Source organism: Procambarus clarkii, chromosome 25 (genome assembly GCF_040958095.1).
Source record: "Procambarus clarkii isolate CNS0578487 chromosome 25, FALCON_Pclarkii_2.0, whole genome shotgun sequence".
NCBI classification, from domain to species: domain Eukaryota; kingdom Metazoa; phylum Arthropoda; class Malacostraca; order Decapoda; family Cambaridae; genus Procambarus; species Procambarus clarkii.
In genome coordinates this window covers 14,073,000-14,087,135 of record NC_091174.1, presented here as the reverse complement: position 1 = coordinate 14,087,135, position 14,136 = coordinate 14,073,000, and positions in this window count along the sequence as shown.

Here is a 14,136-nt window from a genome sequence, read left to right as displayed (position 1 = left end):
CACAATAACGTGGCTGAAGTATGTTGACCAGACCACACACTAGAAAGTGAAGGGACGACGACGTTTCGGTCCGTCCTGGACCATTTTCAAGTCGATTGTGATCGACTTGAGAATGTCGATCTCATAAACCTCCTCTTTGTTTATGGATTCCGGATCAAATGTCGCAGTTTTTATATCGAACCAGCTTCCCAAATTGAAGATCGATTGGAATGGGCAGACTGCTGCTTCATTTTGGTGCACTTGATCCTGATATTGCTACCAGGAAGAAAAAAGACAGACATCAGAAATCGTCTGAGCACAGAGTTTGTAAATGGGATTATTCTAACAAAACTTAATGGGTACGTCAGACCGCGTTATAAGTCGGGGTAATCTATGATGAATAATGACTTAATTTATGGCCCAATGTTACACTTGTTCTCTGTAGCCCCATCACCACTGTCATCACCCATTTTTACACCCCACTTTTATATACTTTCACAACACACACAAAAGTATATTTTCCTCCAAAGTCGCATAAAAAGTACTTTTTTGAATCATGATTAAGAATGTAAGGTAACCAAAAAATTAAATCTCTGTAATTAATTCAATGTGTCAGGGGACAGGAAGCCAGAGTGTATTCATACACGTTAGGCTTTTATCGGTCCCCCTTCAACGTCGAATTACTGACCCCGCCCAGGATGCAACCCCACAACAAACTGACTACCTCCTGAATACCTACTCACTCCTAAGTGAACAGAGGCATTAGGTGAAAGGAAATATGCCCACCCATTTCTGTCCCGCCCGGGGATTCGAGCCCAACATTTTCGATTGTGCGTCGAGAACGCCCCCAACTGTACTACCGGGACCCCCCTAAAGTTGCCTAAAGCGAAGAGAACATTGATACGGCTTTTTAGACTATTTCTTGCAGTCTCTCTCACTTCAACTGCTGGCGTTCCTGGCCTGTGTTATCAGTCACTCGCGACGGACACACACCTTCTCTCAAAGTTCTGGCTCGTGTGTGTTCCCAACTCCCTCACCACCCCTTCTGCCACACTACACTGAAAAAAATAACTCGCACGTCTCGTCAATAATTGCCTTCTCGCTTCCAGTTTCCCCCTCTCTCTCTCTCCTCTCCACCTCCCCCTCTCTCTCCCCTCTCCACCTCCCCCCTCTCTCTCTCCTCTCCACCTCCCCCCTCTCTCTCCTCTCCACCTCCCCCCTCTCTCTCCTCTCCACCCCCGCCTCAGAGCCTCAGACTCTCGTATCTACTCCTCCTCTAATGAGCCCACGTAGAGTTCCATGGCCTCTACAGTGTACCCAGGGGTTATATATAATGTACACAGGGGGATCTATAATGCACACGGATATCTATAATGTACACGCGGGCTCGACAACGTACACTGGGATGTGAAATATACACTATAGGGCTCTACATTGTATCCGGGGACTGTACGGAGTAGAAAAGGGCTTTACAATTTACAGTCCGGTCTGCAATGTACATTGGGATTGAACAATGTACAGTTAGAGTACAAGGTACAGCCCCAGTGTACACTACAATGGTCTCTGCGGTTTACACTGGGGCTTGACAGTGTGGAGAGGGTCTCTGTAGTGTACACATGGGCTCTACAATGAGTACGTGAGTTCTGCAATGTGGGGTTGTACAATATACACATGGAGGCTCTACAAAGTACACACGGCTCTACATTGAACATGTGGGTTGTACAATGTGCACTGGGGGCATCTAACTTGTGCATACAAAATCTCTAAGTGTACAAGAAGATTCTACAGTATGCACATGAGCTCTATGACGCACATATCAATGTAACACAAACAAGGAGCAACGGTTCCAAGCTACAATGCAAGACTGAGAACAGGAGATGCTTTTTCACCTACAGGGTTATAATCCCATGGAACCGCCTACCCGCCGAAGGCGTAACTGCCAAAAGTGTGTCGAATTTAAAGTAATTTTCAAAAGAAGGCACCGAACTGGGAAGGCTATCTAGTACCATCAAATGTGCGGAATAATCAGAGGCCGCTAAATATCACAAGCATGCCAATACGAAAACAGAAGTGCATAAGGCGAACGATATCAAAGGTATCTAATTCACCAAGGATTCTATCCAGGGACAAGTTACCGCGAGGGACAGTCGGAAAGCAAGACACGCTCGTCCTGGAGGTCAGGACATTCAACAAGGATATGCACGATCATAAGAGGAACAATGCAATTTGGACGGTAAGGAGCAGGACGGCGCTCCATCAAGTGACCGTGAGTTAAGCGTGTATGGCCAAGACGTAACCTCGCCAGAGCCGTTTCCCACCGCCGGTTACGGTGGTAGGTGGAAGGCCACGGGGACACACTACCCTTAAGAGTACGCAGTTTGTTACCAACAACAGAAGACCAACAACCCTGCCAACGGGCAAGGATGGAGGCATGAATAACAGGATAAAAAGTCGAAATAAGGAATACCATTACGGAAGATGGGACAAGTGCAGATAGGTTCCTTAGCGACAGCATCCGCACACTCATTTAAAGAGACACCAATATGGCTGGGAACCCAGCACAACTATGGATTTAAATTTACTAGATATAAGAAACAGCCAATGTTGAATCTCGACGACCACCGGATGGACAGGATTAAAGGACCCGAGAGCCATGAGGGCACTGCGAGAGTCAACTACGACAAAGGAGGATTGACAGCGAGAAAGCAGTTGAATAAGAGCATACAAAATAGCATAAAGTTCCGCCGTGAAGATGCTGTCTCCGGAGGCAGGCGACACATATAGGTGTGGTCAGGAAAAACAACAGAGTAGCCCACACCGTCTGCAGACTTAGACCCATCGGTGAAGACGGAAATGGAGCGGCAATGTGAAGAAAAGTGTTGAAGGAAAAGGCGTTTCAGAACTGTAGGAGGGGTAAAAGCTTTAATCACGTGGGTCAAGGTTTTACAAAGCTTAGGAAGAGGGACCCTCCACGGGGGATAGGACGGAACGACACGAGGAGAAATATTTGTAACACGAACCGAAAGAGAATTCTGTAGGAGAGTCAACCTAACCTAACCATGGCGAGGACAGCCCTCAGGTAAATCAGCTATATACTCTCTACAGTGTTCATAGGATCTCTGCAATGTACACAGGTCCACAATGTACTTAGACGTCTTAAAATGTAGACATGCGTTCTATAGTACACTCAGGAGTTCTAAAGTGTACACAGATATTCCACAGTTTTCTCAGGCGTTCAATAGTGTGCATAGGCTTTCTACGGCATTCACAGGCGCTGAATAGTTTACACAGGAGTTTTAGAGTATACATATGCGTTTTACAAAGTATGACATACATAAATGGCACTCTTCAGCATACACATGCGTTCTACAGTGTACACACTTCCTGACATTAATACTCTGCCGTGTTATACAGAAGAACGTATTTATCTTGCGTTCCCGGGTTGCTCGCTAACAGGCACCTCCATGGTGGCAGTCTCCTCCCCCAGGGTGGCAGTCTCCTCCCCCAGGGTGGCAGTCTCCTCCCCCAGGGTGGCAGTCTCCTCCCCCAGGGTGGCAGTCTCCTCCCCCAGGGTGGCAGTCTCCTCCCCCAGGGTGGCAGTCTCCTCCCCCAGGGTGGCAGTCTCCTCCCCCAGGGTGGCACTCTCCTCCCCCAGGGTGGCAGTCTCCTCCCCCAGGGTGGCAGTCTCCTCCCCCAGGGTGGCAGTCTCCTCTCCCAGGGTGGCAGTCTCCTCTCCCAGGGTGGCAGTCTCCTCCCCCAGGGACCTCCCACGGTGGCAGTCTCCTCTCCCAGGGACCTCCCAGGGTGGCAGTCTCTTCCCCCAGGGACCTCCCAGGGTGGCAGTCTCCTCCCCCAGGGTGGCAGTCTCCTCCCCCAGGGTGGCACTCTCCTCCCCCAGGGTGGCAGTCTCCTCCCCCAGGGTGGCAGTCTCCTCCCCCAGGGTGGCAGTCTCCTCTCCCAGGGTGGCAGTCTCCTCCCCCAGGGACCTCCCACGGTGGCAGTCTCCTCTCCCAGGGACCTCCCAGGGTGGCAGTCTCCTCCCCCAGGGACCTCCCAGGGTGGCAGTCTCCTCCCCCAGGGTGGCAGTCTCCTCTCCCAGGGTGGCAGTCTCCTCCCCCAGGGTGGCAGTCTCCTCTCCCAGGGTGGCAGTCTCCTCCCCCAGGGTGGCAGTCTCCTCTCCCAGGGTGGCAGTCTCCTCCCCCAGGGTGGCAGTCTCCTCTCCCAGGGTGGCAGTCTCCTCTCCCAGGGACCTCCCACGGTGGCAGTCTCCTCTCCCAGGGACCTCCCAGGGTGGCAGTCTCCTCCCCCAGGGACCTCCCAGGGTGGCAGTCTCCTCCCCCAGGGACCTCCCACGGTGGCAGTCTCCTCTCCCAGGGACCTCCCACGGTGGCAGTCTCCTCCCCCAGGGACCTCCCACGGTGGCAGTCTCCTCTCCCAGGGACCTCCCAGGGTGGCAGTCTCCTCTCCCAGGGACCTCCCAGGGTGGCAGTCTCCTCCCCCAGGGACCTCCCAGGGTGGCAGTCTCCTCTCCCAGGGACCTCCCAGGGTGGCAGTCTCCTCTCCCAGGGACCTCCCAGGGTGGCAGTCTCCTCTCCCAGGGACCTCCCAGGGTGGCAGTCTCCTCTCCCAGGGACCTCCCAGGGTGGCAGTCTCCTCCCCCAGGGACCTCCCAGGGTGGCAGTCTCCTCCCCCAGGGACCTCCCACGGTGGCAGTCTCCTCTCCCAGGGACCTCCCACGGTGGCAGTCTCCTCCCCCAGGGACCTCCCAGGGTGGCAGTCTCCTCTCCCAGGGACCTCCCAGGGTGGCAGTCTCCTCTCCCAGGGACCTCCCAGGGTGGCAGTCTCCTCCCCCAGGGACCTCCCAGGGTGGCAGTCTCCTCTCCCAGGGACCTCCCAGGGTGGCAGTCTCCTCCCCCAGGGACCTCCCAGGGTGGCAGTCTCCTCTCCCAGGGACCTCCCAGGGTGGCAGTCTCCTCTCCCAGGGACCTCCCAGGGTGGCAGTCTCCTCCCCCAGGGACCTCCCAGGGTGGCAGTCTCCTCTCCCAGGGACCTCCCAGGGTAGCAGTCTCCTCTCCCAGGGACCTCCCAGGGTGGCAGTCTCCTCTCCCAGGCACTTCCTCCTACAACACCCAGGTTGGTAAGCCATAAACAAACTAGAGCGAGTTCTGCTCGAGGAGAGATTTATTTGAACAACAGATGGCAACAGCTCTGGCTATTATTTTTCTGGCTCTACCCTTTAAAACTTTCCCGCGACCCATGCTCGTAGCAGGCTTTTGTTTTCCCTTGATATTTACGCGTCCTACATGTTGCTCTCTCATCGGAGACTCTCCTTCCAGCTCCTTTCATTGCCGTCTTTATATTCACCTTCCGTGGTCGTGTCTCAAGCTCATATGTTCCTCTTAGATCTTCGTAATCACCCTTCATGTTGTTCTCTCAAACTCATGTTCCTCATCTAAGAAATCACCTTCCGTGTTTGTCTCCGAGGCTCATGTTCCCTTCCATCTTCGTAACCTTCTCGCTCGTCCGTGCATTTAGACGCGGACTGCAGGTCGTTGGGGAACATGTTCAACATGGAAGCTACTGGCAAGGCTGCCAGGTATCGAGCCGCCTCCGGCTGCTATTGTAGCGATGGCTTACCTCGAGTCTGCCTGCCTGGGATGAGCTCACCAGGTCCCACACCGTGCATCAATACTGGGGTGAGCTCACTAAGGGTCTAATACCCGTGTACAAACACGATTTTAACCTTGTACCCCATTGAATAATAGTATTGTAGTTCCTATTTGAAGATTTTCTTTTCTTTTTCTTTTCTTTTTACCCATTAGTTTTAAGCTGTAGTCATTAATGTTTTTCCTGCCCGAAACGCTTTGCGTAATAGTGGCTTTAGGCATTGTATGTACTAGCTCTATCTATAAAGCCAACAAACTTTGTAAATCTCTTTATGTATGTACCTTACCTAAATAAAGATTATTATTATTATTATTATTATTATTATTATTATTATTATTTTGTGAATGTCATATCAAGGGAAGACAGTCGTACAGTTTTCTAAATTTTTTCTCGGTGACGTGGCTCTTGGTAACGTTCAGTTACATTTTATACATTATGAATAAAAAATTAAAAATATGTATCATCTATTAACGTTTGAAAAAATGCTTTTAAATTACAAGTACCCTCTGTCTGGAGTTGATCCTAAAGTCAGGTGTGGTGTAAGGCAGAGTGAAGGGCATTCACTGAAGATCACTTACCAAGTTTCATTGTTGAAGTTTTAATGTTATCATCACATAAAGATAACGAGTTTGAAAGACAATTCCGCCTTTGTTTATAAAGTTATGTTTAATGGAGGGTGGCAGCAGACATTTCCCTCACACATTTGATCTTCGTTCTTAGCACTTCCTTTCTACTTTCTAAGTTCTCATCTTTAGGCCTTCCTCTCTTCTTCTGTACTGGTTTCCTTATCGATTTCTTTTCCATTCCTCTATCTTCACATGAACTTGCTACAACCCATGCAATCATACAATTATATACATCTGTACAGCCATATACACCCATACATATAGTTAAACCCCATGGAACCGTCTACCTGACGAAGATGTAATGAATAGTTCTGCCGACAGTTTACATTTAGTCAAGTCTACGTCAGGTGATGCAAACTCCCAGGGATACTTGTAGTCGAGCCTAAGCCTAGCAGTGGTAATATCTAAAAGTCTGCTGACCTTATTGGGCGATCCTTACACGTGCTGTTCTCCCTGCATAATAATGATACGTGGAGCAACTGCTATGAATTTCACTTTGTCTCAAGTCTGCTAGATTTTGTTGCTGTTCCCGGAATATTGCCATTGTTATGGCGTTAAGATTCCTTGAACGAAACACTACCGGTGCCGTGATCTGCAAACATTCAAAGCACCACTACAAATTCAAAGTAAAAATCGGGCAGAAAATCTTGCGATAGTCGCTGAAATCAAGAGAGCTGTGAGAGTACTAACCAATCAGGGAAGAGTCGTCAAGTTTCTGTGGATCCCCTCCCATGTTGGAACATGTAGAAATGAACAAGCAGATGTGCTGGCTGCTGAAAGTGACCATATTGAATACTTCATACCCAAGACTTCTACAAATTAGAGATATTATTAAGCAACATCACCGTGACAAGGTTATTTTTGGAAAGGATAGAAACACAAATCAGTGAATCTGTACGCTGGTACAATATGGTTACAGCTGGCAATCCCAATCATTATTGACGAAGAGATGGTGGCCGCGAGAGGGAATCAGTAATAGCAAGAATCCGTCTTGGATACAGATATCCATGGAGATTCGGAATGGACAATACAGTTTAGCAACGGAGTTGCAGAATCTGTGGTGAGTGACGGACACCACCTTGACCAACAGCGTGTTGTACATGCTGCTATGGCGGTATGTCCACTCACAGGATAAGTGGAGCTGTCTAATACTGTCACTATGGCAGTGTGTCCACTCACAGGATGAGTGACGCTGCCCAATACTGTCACTATGGCGGTGTGTCCACTCACAGGATGAGTGACGCTGCCCAATACTGTCACTATGGCGGTGTGTCCACTCACAGGACGAGTGGCACTGCCCAATACTGTCACTATGGCGGTGTGTCCACTCACAGGATGAGTGACGCTGCCCAATACTGTCACAATGGCGGTGTGTCCACTCACAGGATGAGTGACGCTGCCCAATACTGTCACTATGGCGGTGTGTCCACTCACAGGAAGAGTGGCGCTGCCCAATACTGTCACTATGGTGGTGTGTCCACTCACAGGATGAGTGACGCTGCCCAATACTGTCACTATGGCGGTGTGTCCACTCACAGGATGAGTGACGCTGCCCAATACTGTCACTATGGCGGTGTGTCCACTCACAGGACGAGTGGCGCTGCCCAATACTGTCACTATGGCGGTGTTTCCACTCACAGGATGAGTGGAGCTGCCCAATACTGTCACTATGGCCGTGTGTCCACTCACAGGATGGGTGGCACTGCTCAATAAACTCGCTTCTCGGGGCAAAATTAGATTAAATTGTTGCCTTTTGGCTCCTCAAAGGCAAGATGATGATCAGCTCCCTCTTTACAACATTATAATATATTTATTCATTTTGTTGAGGACAGGCAGCATTATTATTATTATTATTATTATTATTATTATTATTATTATTATTATTATTATTATTATTACACACACACACACAAAGGAGGGGGGGGGCTCGTAGCCTGGTGGATAGCGCGCAGGACTCTTAATTCTGTGGCGCGGGTTCTGCCGCACGAGGCAGAAACAAATGGGCAAAGGTGTCTTTCATCTTGAATGCCCCTGTTACCGAGCAGTAAATAGGTACCTGGGTGTTAGTCAGCTGTCACGGGCTGCTTCCTGGGGGTGGAGGCCTGGTCGAGGACCGGGCCGCGGGGACACTAAAAAGCCCCGAAATCATCTCAAGATATCCTCAAGATACCTGCTTGATGGGGTTCTAAGAGTTCTTCTACTCCCCAAGCCCGTCCCGAGGCCAGGCTTGACTTGTGAGAGCTTGGTCCACCAGGCTGTTGCTTGGAGCGGCCCGCAGGCCAACATACCCACCACAGCCTGGTTGGTCCGGCCCTTTTTTTTTTAGAAAACAATCTAGTTTTCTCTTGAAGATGTCCACGGTTGTTCCGGCAATATTTTTTACAGTAGCTGGGAGGACGTTGAACAACCGCGGACCTCTGACGTTTATACAGTGTTCTCTGATTGTGCCTATAACACCTCTGCTCTTCACTGGTTCTATTCTGCATTTTCTTCCATATCGTTCACTTCAGTACGTTATTTTACTGTGCGGATTTGGGCTGGCCCCTCCAGAATTTTCCACGTGTATATTATTTGGTATCTCTCTCGTCTCCTTTCTAGTGAGTACATTTGGAGAGCTTTGAGACAATCCAAATTGAAAGTTCTCGTAATCCATCGTATCATTTTTCTGGCTGACGCAATACTTGCTTGGTTATGCTCCCTAAACGTAAGGTCGTCGGACATCATTATTCCCAAAATCCTTGACATGCCGTTTTCCTACTATGGGCAGATTCAATTGTTTTGTACCCAGTATTATGTTTCAGATACTCATTTTTGCTATACCTGAGTACCTGGAATTAATCAGTGTGAAAATATTATATATATATATATATATATATATATATATATATATATATATTATATATATATATATATATATATATATATATAATATATATATATATATATATATATATATATATATATATATATATATAATGTCGTACCTAGTAGCCAGAACGCACTTCTCGGCCTACTATGCAAGGCCCAATTTGCCTAATAAGCCAAGTTTTCCTGAATTAATATATTTTCTCTAATTTTTATCTTATGAAATGATAAAGCTACCCATTTCATTATGTATGAGGTCAATTTTTTTTTATTGGAGTTAAAATTAACGTAGATATATGACCAAACCTAACCAACCCTACCTAACCTAACCTATCTTTATAGGTTAGGTTAGGTAGCCGAAAAAGTTAGGTTAGGTTAGGTAGTCGAAAAACAATTCATGAAAACTTGGCTTATTAGGCAAATCGGGCCTTGCATAGTAGGCAGAGAAGTGCGTTCTGGCTACTAGGTACGACATATATATATATATATATATATATATATATATATATATATATATATATATATACAGTATATATATAATCATTACGCTGAAAATCTCATTACTTCCACTTCTCTTCCATCCACTACGCTTACTTTCCTCTACAGCTTCCAATCCTGACAATTTTATCCCGGGGTTCTCTTCATTTTGCGATGCAGAATGAATATAAAAACACGAGCTAAAAAAAAAAAGTCAACATCAAAATATTTGGTGAGACGTGCCTTATCTAAAGCCTCCGGCGGCAGTTGAAGCTTATTAAAGCTGGGGAGCGGTGAGGGGCAGTTTGTGTGCTCCATGCTGGTGGTCCAGGACCAGGACGGACACGGACACACACACACACACACACACACGGACAGTGGGAGAGGACGGCCCGTGAGAGATCATGACTCAAAGTAGTCAAAGCACATGACAGAGGAACAGATAGGAGGCAGGAGGGGGGAAAGAGAGAGAGAGAGAGAGAGAGAGAGAGAGAGAGAGAGAGAGAGAGAGAGAGAGAGAGAGAGAGAGAGAGAGAGAGAGAGAGAGAGAGAGAGAGAGAGAGAGGGAGAGAGAGGGAGGGAGGGGAGGAAGGGGGAGGGGAGGGAGGGGGAGGGGAGGGAGGGGGAGGGGAGGGGAGGGAGGGGGAGGGAGGGGAGGGGAGGGAGGGGAGGGGAAGGAGGGGAGGGGAGGGAGGGGAGGGGAGGGAGGGGAGGGAAGGAGGGAGGGGAGGGAAGGAGGGAGGGGAGGGAGGGGAGGGAGGGAGGGAGGAGGGTGGAGTAAGTAATTATCAATAGAAGGCACCAAACCGGGAAGGCTATGTAGCACCATCATATGTGCGGGATAATCAGAGGGCGCTAAACATCACCAAGGATGCCAGTACGAGAACAAAAACGCATAAGGCGAACGATATCAAAAGTATTCGAGTCGCCAAGAATTCTATCAAGGGACAAGCGACCGCGGAAGACGGCCGAAAAACAAGACACACTCGTCCTGGAAGTCAGGACATTCAACAAGGATATGCACGACCATAAGAGGAACAATGCAATTTGGACAATAAGGAGCAGGGCGGCGTTCCATTAAGTGACCGTGAGTTAAACGGGTATGGCCAATATGTAACCTAACCTGAGCCATTTCCCACCGCCGGTTACGGTGGCAGGAGGAAGACCTCTGGGACACACGACTCATAAGAGTACACAGTTTGTTACCCATAACAGACGACCAACAACTCTGCCAGTGGGCAAGGATGGAGGCATGAATAACTGGGTAAAAGTCGGAATAAGAAATACCTTTACGGGAGATGGGACAAGTGCGGATAGCGTCCTTAGCGGCAGCATCCACACGCTTATTTAAAGAGACATCAACATGGCTGGGAACCCAGCAAAACGCAACAGACTTAAATTTACTGGAGATAAGAAACAGCCAATGTTGAATCTCGATGACCACCGGGTGGACCGGATTAAAGGACCCTAAAGCCATGAGGGCACTACGAGAGTCAACTACCACCACGAAGGAGGATTGACACCGGGAAAGCAGGAGACGAGGAGCATAGAGAATAGCATAAAGTTCTGCTATGAAGATGCTAGCCTCCGGAGGAAGGTGACACATATAAGTGTGGTCAGGAAAAACAAGAGTAGCCCACACCGTCAGCAGATTTAGACTCATCAGTGAAGATGGGAACGGAGAGGGAGTGAGAAAAAAAGTGCTCAAGGAAGAGGCGTTTCAGAACTGTAGGAGGGGTAAAAGCTTTAGTGATGCGGGTCAGAGAAGTACAAAATTTGGGAAGGGCGACCCCTCCACGGGGGCAAGGATGGAACAATACGAGGAGAAACATTAGTAATATGAGCTGAAAGAGAATCCTGTAAGCGAGACAAACCGACAGAAAGAGGAAGGTGGTGAAGAGGAACAGGAACTACAGGAGGGGTAAAAGTCAAAGCACGATAGAGGCGAGAGTGAGGATGCTGTAAGGGGATCGCGCAAGATAGCGAAGACTGTAGCGATCACGACGGTCCTGGAGAGACAGAAAGCCAGTGTCAGCGTACAAGCTGAGGGTAGGAGTTGAATGAAAAGCACCGGAGCTGAGGCGCAACCCAGTATGGTGCAAAGGATCAAGACGGCGAAGAGAAGGAGCAGCAGAAGAGTAAGCAGGGCAACCATAATCGAGTTTAGACAGTACGAGAGAGGAGCGTGAGCCAATCCGCTCATCAAGAAGTATGGGACAAAGCCTTAAGCAGGAGGTTAAGGGCCTTAGAGCATTCAACTCAGAGATAAGAGATATGGAGCGACCAAGACAAACGAGTGTCAAAGATTAATCACAGGAGCTTAGCAGAATCATTATACAAAAGGGGATGACCATAAAGCGACAAAGAGGGTCGAAGAACGACATGCTTCCGAGTAAAAGTCATAACACAAGTCTTAGTTGCAGAGAACTTGAAGTCATGATTGGTGGCCCAAGACGACACAGCATCAACCACAAGTTGAAGCTGCCGTCGAAGGAGAGGCAAATCATCACCTCGACAGCAAAGATTAAGATCGTTGACTTAAAGAGCGGAGAAGACGCCAGAAGGGAGGAAACAAGACCATCGAAGGCAACCAGAAAGAGAGTAGGGCTCAGAACACTACCTTGGAGTACACCTTCGTATTGCCGAAAAGAGGCAGAGAGAGTGGCGCCAAGCCCGACTCTAAAGGAACAACGAGAGAGGAAGCTTTGGAGGAAGATAGGGAGATTACCACTTAGGCCAAAACAACGAAGTTGGGACAGAATATGGTATCTCCAGTTGGTGTCAAAAGCCTGTTCCAGGTCAAAAAGAACAGCAACAACAGAGATCTTCGCAGCAAAAGCAGTACAAATATAGACCTCCATGTCCACCAGAAGATCTACTGTGTTGCGGCACTTGCGAAAACCAAATTAAGGGGAGAGGTGGTGATAAGTGATCCAAGAACCACATCAGACGAACGTTAACGATACGTTTAAAGAGTTTGCAGACACAACTCGTGAGGGCAATAGAGCAGAAGTCCTTAGGGGAACAACCACATCGAGCCAGTCTGTAGGGACTGACGACTCCCAGATACGATTATACAGATTCAGTAAGTACTGGGAGAGAGAGATGGCGAAGCATCTCATAATGAATGTCATCTGGGCCCGCTGCTGTAGAGCCACAGAGGGCCAGAACAGGCTGAAGCTCAGAGGAAGAAAAGGATCATTATAGGTAAGTCGGAGATGAGCGTGGAAGTCTAAGGGAAGAGATTCAAGAACGGGCTTACGAAGGAAGGAAGGATCGAGGAAGATTCTAATAGTAGAAAAGTGGGAACCCAGTTCAGACGCAACCGTTACTGGATCCGCCACAAGAGTACCATGGAGGTGAAGGACTGGCGAGACATCTAGAACAAACCTACCCGCTATCTTGCGGATTTTCTTCCAGATCTGCATCAGAGGAGTATAGGACGTAATTGTGGAAACACAAGATTTCCAACTCTCACGTTTAGCTGTATGGATGGTCCTACGGGCCACCGCACTTGCTTTCCGGAAGAAAATAAAAGTAGTAGCCGTCTGCTGGCGTTTGTGTTTCTTCCAGGCTGCACGCTTACAGCGGACAGCCCGAGCACAGTCCGCATTCCACCAAGGAGCGCACTTCCACGTGTCTCGGAGGTAGAGCGAGGAATTGAGCGGAGGGCAGCGTCGAATGTGGTATCATGAAAAAGGAGGAGGGCTCGAGGGAGAGGCAAGGCGGAGAGGTCAGAAAGAGTAGCATGGAGTGTGAATAGATTCTTATCAGCCTTGGCAAACTGCCACCTAGGAAAGGAAAGGGGAGGGTGAAAAGAAAAAATGGTAACGAGGATGGGGAAATGGTCACTGTTATGGAGGTCATCAAGAACCCGCCACGTGAAATCTAAGTAAAGAGAAGACTAGCAGAGAGAAGGATCAAGACAGGAAAGGGTGGGAGTGCAAAAGTCCACATGAGTGGGCTCACTAAATTCAGAAGAGGCAAAGAACAAAGGACAAATGGATTGAGAAGGCGACTTTGTGTGTTTGTCAGAGCATCACCCCAGAGGGTATGCTGACATTTAAAATAACCCAAAAGGAGCACAGGCTCAGGTAAGGAGTCCAACTGGTGTTTAAAAACAGGAAGATAAAATGGGACATTTGAGGGAAGATAAATGGAACAGACTGTATACCATTTACTCACCAAGATACGGGCCGCAGAACACTGAATAGACGATTGAAAAAGTAGGGGGACGAAGGGATATCAATACGAATCAAAAGAGCAATAGTTATGGGTCCCAGCAAAAGTTGGAAGGAAGGGGGGGGGGAGAGAAAAAGGAATAACCACAGGAAGTGACCAGGACGAGCGTCAAGCATAGGCTCCTGGAACCAGACACAAAGCGGTGAAAACTGCGTGATCAGAAGTCGTAGTTCGTGGAAGTTGGCACAATATCCACGAATTTTCCATTTTAGAATAGACATTGTCAAAAAACAGAACAGAAACACAGAACAAGGGAGAAACAAAAGCAAAGAAGAACACA